Genomic DNA, 9,256 nt, shown 5'->3' with positions numbered 1-9,256 from the left:
GTTGTTATATTTCGAGATTGAGATTTTAAATAATCGTTAAGGCTCTTCAAACTGTATTGTCTACTTGGTATAAGTACTCATTTATCTCCATATATAACTAATGTATTTATATTATCTGCAACATTTGGAGTTAAATAAGTGCTATAAAATGCAACTAGTCATATACTTTAAACGTTATTACTGTTATCTAATGCGTAATGTACTTTCTTTTTCAAAATAAAAGTATCACCAGTTAACTTCAACGCCTTAGCCATTTATTATATAATAAATGAATGCATTTGATTTACCTATAGATATTCCAGGAGAAAAAGTAATCAAGTTAGTGGAAGATATCATTTGAAAATTATAATATAGATCAAAGAAGAAAAAGAAGAAATTACGTTATGTTAAATATACATATTACAGCTTAAAAACTTTATCCATATTATTATCTGCAACAACTGGATTTATTAATGTATTTATCCATGTGACAGTTTATTCAATTATAAAAACAACTTTTGCTACAGGTAGTGCAGTAATTACAGGGTTTTCTTCTAAACTTAATATTAATAAGAAGAAGGATAAATATAAGACTATTGTAAATTGTATCAACTCCTTTAAAGAACAATTAGAGATGATAATAACATTGACTGGTGATGTGGATGAGGAATATATAAAGTATATAAAGATTATAAGGCTAAAAAACTTAAAATATAAAAACATAAGGGCCCCTAATTAAGATTCGTTATATAATAAATGACTAAAGTTAAGAAAACTGTTAATTGGAATGTCCAAGAGATGATCAAAGAAAAAACGACTAAGAAGAAAAACGACTAAATGGAGAACTTATACCTGATAATATACGTTGTATTATTGTAGGTTTGTCTGCTTGTGGTAAAACGTTTCTCTTATTCAACTTTTTACTACAGCCAGGTTGGTTAAACAATAATTATTACTACATTTATTCTAAGAGCATAAATCAGTCAAAGAATCAGGAAACATAGGACGATTTGAAGAAGCAGAATTGAAATTTAAGAAAAATAGAAACATTTCTAAGTGGTAATGACTCCATTGTATTTATTGGTGAATGTGAAAAATGCTCTATTGTTGTATTTGATGATTATGTTAGAGAATCAAGATAGTGTAAGAAATTACTTTACAAGAAGGGGGCATAAACATTTAGATTGTTTCTATCTTGCACAAACATATTCTAAAGTACCTAAGCAGGTAGTAAGATATAATGTTAACATATGTTTATTTCGTCAAGATGTTACTAATTTAAAGAATGTGTACAATGAGTTTGTAGGAGGAGATATGTCTTGCGATAAATTTAAAGACATATGTTGTACTTGTTGGAAAGATGATTATGGCTTTATAGTTACGATATGACAAGAAAAGTAAATAATGGCAAGTATAGAAACAGATAAAACATTTTATAAATGTTTGATTAACGTACGATTCTTCACGTTTTTTGATATATTCTAGACGTTTTTGACGTCCCTTCAGGTTTTTGACATTTTCTAGACTTTTTTGACTTCGTTCAAGTTTTTGACGTTTTCTAGACTTTTTTGACGTTTGTTCACGTTTCCTAGACTTTTTTCACGTTTTCTAAAGGTTTATTTACTTTTGTTCGTTTTCTTTATAATAAGCGGATGAGAAAAAAATTGTGAGGAATCTTAAGTTAAAGGAGTACCTTATTAAAGTATTTAACAATTGGAAAAAAGAAGGAGTAGGAATATATGACAAGTACAAAAAGCAAGAACAACTTGTAAGTAATGCTATTGAGAATTTAGGTAGTGAGATTAAAGAAGTAGTAGAACAAAATAAAAATCTAATAACAGAATTTGTTCCAGCTGTAAATAAGAGTGCGAGAGTAGTTTCGAAATATTTTGAATCACCTCCAATGTATGCCAGTTCTGTAGAGGAAAATGATTCGCCAGTGACTATAGAGATAAAACAAATGAGAAAACAAATTAAAGATAAAGTAGAACAAGTAGGGCCTTTATCAACTCATTTTGATAAGATTGCAGTGAAATATTATGCTAAAAGAAATATGTATTTGGAATAAGAAGTATCGAGGCAGATTGTAAAATAATAAATAAAATAGGGAATTCCAATGTTAATGGTGATGATTTAATAATTAATGATAAAACCAATAAAGGAACAGAAGGTTTATGGAGGTTGTTAAAAATGAATAGTACTAAACATATGATGTTTTCTGATAGGGATGATTTTAAAAGTTATGAAGAAATAATAAAATCAAATGCTGCGTTTCAAAATTATGATCCAGATAATAAAAGAGTTGCGTCTAGTAGAAGTGCAAAATACAAAAATATTATAAAACCTATTTGGGAAACAAAGATTAAACCAAGCTTACCTCTAACTGAAAACGGCTTGGGCGTGATAACTAACATCGTGGTTGAAGGAGGAGTCGCCTGAACTTAGCAAAAGAGTTATAATGAAATATCTACTACTAATTGAAACTATAAATATTTTCTAGTAAAGTAAATTTTGAATAAATTATATTATTATTCTTAGTCTTTCTGTATATATTCATTTTAGAGGTAATTATCCCACATCGGACTTCCGAAGAAACTTATCGAAACAAATTTATTGACCGTGCTGTTAGCGACTACTCCCAGTCACGACCTCGTTTTCAGTTTTGTTAGAAATAAGAAAAGAAAGAGTGAGAAGGAAAAGGAGGGGAAGGAAGTAGGAAGAAGAAGAAAAGAAAAGGGAAAGGAAAAGATTGAGGATTTTAAAGGAGAATGGATTACTGGATGATTTAGGAGATATAGTAATGAACTCGAATGGTTATTATCCGGTAAATCATTCCAAATACTATTAGTGGAGAATCAATTTTGAAGTGGTTTGGAAGAGACACATGTTCATACATACAACCCCGACCTGGATACAAGCAACCGCTCATTGGTTGCCCAAACCCAGTCCAGGTGTGGAGAAAAATGGAATTTAATTCTTTGTAATTTAATATCAAACAATAATTTATAATTATCCAGTATCTGAACTCCCTGATCTGAGATCGACCCCACATATGAATTAGCCGAAGAAAGAAAAAAATCAAAGTTATCAACTCAATATATGTATATATTGCATCAATAGGAGTTTCAATTTCTCTGAAAGAAAAATGTCGTTTTCTGGCTCATCCTGTTATTTTGGTTTCACTCCTAGAGCCGACTTTAAATTTGTTAGTAGCGGTCTTTCATGACCTCGGTTATTTACCTTAACACACATATTAAATCATGACACATATGTTATAAACGTTAATACGACAAAACAGTATAACTTAAACTAAATTCTATCATACATTCACACGCTCACTCACACAGGACAGTGTATGTATCGTTAAAGAAAACCATCTAGCTACGATTTTACATAATATTTATTACATTAATGGAGGAAAAGAATAAAGAATAAAAAAAAGTTATTGAAAGAACAATTTCTTAGTTATGTGTCAACGGAATACATAAAGTTATACCTTCATAAGTCTAAACAATCGAATGGCATTTCTTTGAATTCAGCTTCATATATTTAATCACATTGACGAAGGAAAAAAAATGTTAATATAATTACATATACCACGTTTTAGGAATGCTAAATCAAATTTATACTTCACAACATAAACGAAGAAGACATTCATATTTATATTTTTAAAAAAAATTGAACAAAGAGGAAAGCAAACAAAAAAAAACTTTTATATATAATGAAAATCTTTATGAGTCTCTATCTCATGTCGAGACATTAAAAAAATATCCTTATACGTCCTGTAGCGTATATCAAACTCGAGCATTCAAGATCACTGTTAATGCACTAAAGGTAGTGTCCAACACATTTCGCTTCGCTCGATTTAATTTAGTTTATATTTATACGTATATATATATTGATTTAGAATAACCATTTGTCAAGTATACACGAACTACCAGTTTGTAGCTGTATTTGCATACTGAAAATTCCATCCATCTAGGGATTTCAACGACAACATTTGGTCAGAGGAGAATTCTCCTCTCGATTCAGTCCATTTTTGAATTCATTATTTAATAACTCCAGGTTACTAGTTAGTCATTCATCACTGGGACACATCATAACACTTTATTCGTGAATTACGTATAACTTTTACGCATAGTATTCATATTTGAGAAGATCTTTAATAGTTGGAAAGATTATGGTGATTTATATCGTGGCAAACACGGGTTAAGTCATAGGATACACACTGGAAAACAGGGGGGATTCTAGGTACACTTTCCAAAAAAAGAAATTTCTAGTTGATCACTAAAGGATAATATTTGTTGAGGGGTTGGATTACGTTTTAGACCTGCCGTTATTTTGAAATGCATGCCAATGAAACTGTTTACATTACTGATCACTAGTTACATTTATTCAGAACAAAGGAAATCTTTTAAGTTCGCGGCGGTATTCTTAAAAAGAAAATTAGGCTACATCATTCCATTCGTCGGAAAACGTTACTTAAAAACCCATGGCAACCAATAAACGTATGGGGCAGATGCGGTGCTCTTACTTATCCATATTATAAGTTTAACATTTTACATTTCACTTTAATATTCTATATTTCATACATATTTACATTTCGACGTCTATATATATATATATTTAATACACGCGCACACATTTAATTACATAACCCCAACAATAATTTGTCCAAGAAGAAGGTTGCAACATTACACCAAGAAACAAAACTTCCGACATATCATAATAAAACATTATTAACCTTTATACCGCGGGTCTATTAATTTTAAATTCTCACATATTCAATTATAGAGTAGATCAAAGAAAGAAAAAAAATTGTGAGGCAGGCACGTAACACAGAACATTCTTAAATACATGAACATGTATAAACCAAACATTTTTTTATCTTAACTTTGGGCCCAATATTACAACAACATTCACGGAAAAAAAATAAGTGGAAAGTGACCACTGGATCAAAAAGAAGAATCCCAGACGGACAATGGTGAAGGAATGAAAGTGGAAAACTACGGTGTACCGAATCGTTACTCACTTCGGCGATGGGTCAAATATAATGTAAACCCAGTCCCTAACTATTTCATCAAACGAATCGTGTCCCGAGATGTCTCAGCTGGTCATTTCGGTAAAAAAATTATACATTAATTCATTGATATATTATATTTACAAAATCTGGGGGGGAGGTTGAAATTTAAAAAAAAAACTTTAGAGAAGGAGTAGAAAGAATAGGTAAAAAAGAGGAGACAGAAAACTACAACTACGAAAGATAAGTGGTCGAATTTGCGTATACAACATACTATAACCAAATATTCTCTTTTATGCCAAAAGGGGTTCGGCTTACCAAATAAATAGCCGAAAAACAAGTCTGCAACGTCGAGACGAGTCTGTGTCCTCGATGGGATTTTCGGAAAGACAAAGGCTTTAGGGAAATCCCACCACTCACCGTATCCGGTCAACGCCCTTGCAGATCCCGGAATCCACCGGAAGGTTAGAGAAGGCACTAATTTAGAATTTCAAAAAGGAAAAAAATCATCCGACCTGTCGGAAAGTAAAAGAATCCAGAATAGTAATGAAATTAGAGGGAAAAAATAGCTAAGATGTCCCTAATTAGTGATTTGCCAAAATAAAAAAAAATAAATAAACTAAATTTTGGATCGGTGATTTCAGTGACCAAACATCACCGATGGCTACCCTGCGCAGACATGCCAAAATCTGGGACGTCGTTAATTTCCATCAACTAATTAAACTGAGAAAAGAAACGAAAATATTTAAGAGGGTCATGGGTCGACGTGCAGGTACGCGATTGACCTAGATATTAATTTGATTTGCCCCGTCTGTCCTATTCACTCTACAAACATTGTATGGTAGCGTAATGTGAAGAAAAAAATCTCAGAGTCATAGGATCTTCTCTTTCATACCCGACTGCAAACATAATTTACAACAGCCCAAAACACCAACTATTTGGTATCGTGATCAATGAGCAATTACATTTAGTTAGCCATTATATGATGCTATCCCTACCCTGCTGTCAGACGAAATTGTTATAAATAAATACTACTGTTATGGCATACTCAACTACGAAGTAATAATATATTCTGACATATCACTCGTCTACCTTGTCGAGTGATGTCTCGGCGTGGAGGTCAGAACTCGAAACGATTATCACCACGCATTTAAGTTTCATCTATATATATATATATATATATATATATATATATATATATATATATATATATATATATATATATATCAACATATGGCTAAAATACACTGGGCCCATGTATACATTATACGGGTGTCCTATCATCTATTCTCTTTTACTACACTACATTTATTTCTCACTTATATTACCATTTTATCCATATATTTATTAATTTCTGACAACGCAGTATTCTTTTTAGACACCCTGTTTCTTCTATCTATGCCTGAACTATACATTCATTTCATCATATATTTTAAAAATTTATAAATCGCGCCCCGACCAACACGCAAGAAACATCACTCGAACCCAAGATTTCTGTACCACACAAACCATCCTATATCTTACTTCGCAGCTGTTTTAAACAAATCTCTATATAGATATATTCACAAAAAATAAAATATGCATGATAATAATATTATGGAATTTGATAACATTCTGACAGCAACAATGAAAATTATTCTGCAACTACAAGAAAAGAATTGGAATTCCATATCATAATTTCAGAACGGAAATAGCATCACATTGGCTGACTTTGGTTAAGAATCTATGCATAGTTTATTTACTTAAATATTTTCATTACTGGATTACGCAGAATGTCGCAGTTTTCAGAATATTAAAGTGTCAAATCACATTATCCAACTGTCTGTTCATATGGGCCGGAAATTATGTTTACTCGGTTTTAATTCGAAAATAAAGGTCAATTTTGTGGAACCTAAATCACTAACTGCGTTCAATGGTAAAATATGCACGACAGATAATACTGAATTCCGACACAAGGGCGCTAGTAACTATTTGATCGAACTGTAAACCACGAAATGTGACCTTGTACACTGAATTATTGTACTATATTACGCTGACTTTCAGATATGGATTATAATGAGTTCATTTAATGACGGAATGCGAAAATCTAATAGTAAATACCACACTGTCCATATTTAATTATCTCACGCTCCCAATCACTCACTACCACAATTACTACTACAAGTAGATGTTTACTACATTACGAATACACACATACTAATTAAACTGAAGACATATCATGCTAATACATACTAATCATCACTACCATTAATTTTATTATGTATTTAACACAAATAAAACTCATCAGAGTTTACCATTTTTTTAAATCGGCTCTAGTTGATGTAGAGGAAGGAAATGGACAGTGAAAACTGAACCAATTGGTCCTGATTAACTCATAATATTCTGTAAGATACTGGTCAAAACGTGTCCCAAGGGGACATACCAAAGCTATTAATTTAGAGGTTCCCCTCCCTAAAAGGGAAGGAAACCTAGATAATTAAATATTTAACCCATCCCTACCGAAAGCTATCCCAATTCGGGATTAAAACAGGAGCCCTTAAAGTTGACCTAAGCGATCATTCTAATGTTACAGAGACTGCTAAACTTAATACCGTTAAACTTTCTGTTAAACTGTTAAACTTTCTTAGTCAAAGCAAATGAAAAGTTTATCACACCAAATTTAATGCACCTAAATGCCGAACCTGTCCACACTAATTGTTTACGTCCAGCATGGAGTCCTGTATTGACAGCTACATTTTACTGAATTTTAGTATGTTTTAACTATGGAGATTTTCTAAATTTTAGCTCCTGTGCTTCCGGGTAGTGTAGTTTCAACCTTGAGATACAATTTACCTGTTTTAATCGGCTATTCTGCTACAAATCCTCTCAATTCGCTGGCGGGTCAGACACGCATCTTGATTATTCTGCTGGGCGATGTAGAGTGAAGACGATCGCGCCTTAACATGTAGCGTGGGTAACTGCACCAATCAAAGTAAAGCGTTTTTGGCGGTGGAGTATTTAAAACGAATAAAAAATGGTAAAATCTGGATTGAACCGGATCTTTAGATGAACATTGATACCAAAAGAGGGGTGAAGAGAGTCTAAAATATTGTGCCAAAATTTAGATTGGTTAATTATTCTAAAACTTCCATCCAATGGTGGGCCTATATTTCCGAATAGCACTGACACCGTGAGATATGTAATCGTCCATTTAAAATATGCATATATGAGATTTATAATTAGTTAATATATAAATAAAGATATGAATCCCCAAAATATGATTTCTAAAGAATTTTTTACCGTTTTCCATGTTAATTTGGAATAAAATAACGAACAATTAAATAACTTATATGGACCGAAAGAATAAAAAGTACAGTCGGTGCAAAAATTTTCTGGCACCCTCCCATCAAAAATATCATTACATTAAATTGTAATGTTCCATTACATAACTTCTAAATCTAAAAAGTCGGGAGAAGGAATTAAACATTTATTGAACTGGCTAAAGAATATATTTGGATGGATGATGTTCGAAAGTTAATCTATAGATTAATTGTTATAGATGGAGAACAAAAAGCTGATAACAATAATTTTTACAATGAGAAAGTAGGTATAGTATGTATGATTAATAACAAGCATTCACAATTTATTCCTAACGATCCAAAAGGTATCGGTTATTTGATAAAGATATTAAACATATTGCCACTAAGATTTTGGAACGATGAGAAACTTGATAAAAGGTTAGTGAATGATTTGATTAATAAACTCCTATTTGAATTACATATTCCTGGATTTAGCTATTGCGTTCAACGGAGCCGCTGTCGTACTTGAAATGAGCATGGCAGTTCACACGTTGTTGCGGGGACGTCTTTAGAGCCTAATCTACCACCTCTATTTGAAAACTTTTAGGGGAACTCGGGTAATGACCGAACACAATGGTAAAAACGATTAGAAGTGGATAATCCGCAGTTGAGCTCCTAAGTTAGGAAAAGTAGTCAGTCTAATATGGAGCCATCTCAGACACTGAACGGTGTGGTGGTGAGGAGTGTGACCAACTTCGATGATCCATTAAGATACAGCCCAGCCTTCAAAGAAACTTGAGGGGTTAACTGCCTGGTATTAAGGATGATTAGAAAAGGAGATGAGGGTATTAACCCATTAGATGAAGCTTCTAGAGAACACGATTTATACTACAGAGATAATAGAGAAGCAGCTTCAAGACATATTGCTGATTAAAAATTAGAAAATATAGCATGGGGAAGAGTATTTCGTAAAGATGCA

The sequence above is a fragment of the Thermobia domestica genome, chromosome 6 (genome assembly GCF_964235325.1).
Source record: "Thermobia domestica chromosome 6, izTheDome1.hap1.1, whole genome shotgun sequence".
Classification (NCBI taxonomy): Eukaryota; Metazoa; Arthropoda; class Insecta; order Zygentoma; family Lepismatidae; genus Thermobia; species Thermobia domestica.
The sequence above is the reverse complement of the archived record's forward strand: the minus strand, read 5'-3'. Positions refer to the sequence as shown.